Consider the following 689-nt stretch of genomic DNA (forward strand, 5'->3'; position numbering starts at 1 on the left):
CTTGTTTGATCATATATTGCTGCCTTTGCACCTGTCAACGTTTACCTTCGTATGCACATTAAATCAACAAAAAATCCTGACTTTGGAGCAATGTTCACAGACTCTAGTATTTGGCTCTCTATTAGATGCAATGTTATTGGGACCATGATTTATGTCATCACTTGTTCACACCTCCTCATATGGAAGATACTTTTCCTTCTTCATGTCTCAATAAGGGTAGAAATACAAGAACACACACACACACACACACACACACACACACACACACACACACACACACACACACACACACATCCCATGAAATTCACCGCCTCTTTGCTCAGGTCCTCGCCTTCTTTCTCCACAGGAAATGACTCAGAATTTGGTCTTAATTAGTTTGGCAATTGTGTGGAGCAGAATGATGAAGGCTTGTTGAGGCAGACTCCAGCAAGACCAACAAGTCCATAAAGTCCTGGACAGAAAAGAAAGAAGCCCTTCCTGGGTCAAACTGTCACCCTCAAAAACCTGCAGACATTTTTTCTAAGTAACTTTCTTAAGCAAGATATTTTTTTAGCACCAAATATATTCTCACATAACGAATTGTAATGTATTATATATAATAAATATATTCTCACATAATGATTTGTAATGTATTAAATATAATGTAACATCTAATGGTGTCTTGTTTTGTTCCACCAGTCGGGTCAAAT

The sequence above is a fragment of the Entelurus aequoreus genome, linkage group LG10 (genome assembly GCF_033978785.1).
Source record: "Entelurus aequoreus isolate RoL-2023_Sb linkage group LG10, RoL_Eaeq_v1.1, whole genome shotgun sequence".
Taxonomy (NCBI): domain Eukaryota; kingdom Metazoa; phylum Chordata; class Actinopteri; order Syngnathiformes; family Syngnathidae; genus Entelurus; species Entelurus aequoreus.